Raw genomic sequence first — 456 nt, forward strand, 5'->3', positions numbered from 1 at the left:
CATTGGCTGATTCTATCATTTGTTCTGCTACTTTGTAAATAAAAAATATCAATAATTATAGTCATTTGTTAGAAACATCGCTCAAAATACCAGAATGTTAAACAAAAGTAGCTTATGTTTCATTTAATGATGCATTTAGTTTTGGCACATGTGGCTCTCCATAGACTCCACTGGTTTCTTGCACTGAGGAAGCCAGACTGCACCAGTAAAACAGTCCTATAAAGTCTCACATCTGGATGACACCCATAGATGAGATGGTGTTTTACTCTAGCCTGGTGCACAACAAACACTTAAACTTGAAATAAAACTTATGAATATTATAGTAAGCACGATCATTATTTACAGGCATATCGTGTCTAATATTGAAGAGTTTCAGTCAGGTTTCAGAGCTCATCACAGCACAGAAACAGCTTTAGTGAAGGTTACAAATGATCTTCTTATGGCCTCTGACAGTGG

Source organism: Pundamilia nyererei, unplaced genomic scaffold (assembly GCF_000239375.1).
Source record: "Pundamilia nyererei isolate P.nyererei 1_Seehausen unplaced genomic scaffold, PunNye1.0 scaffold00572, whole genome shotgun sequence".
Lineage (NCBI taxonomy): Eukaryota > Metazoa > Chordata > Actinopteri > Cichliformes > Cichlidae > Pundamilia > Pundamilia nyererei.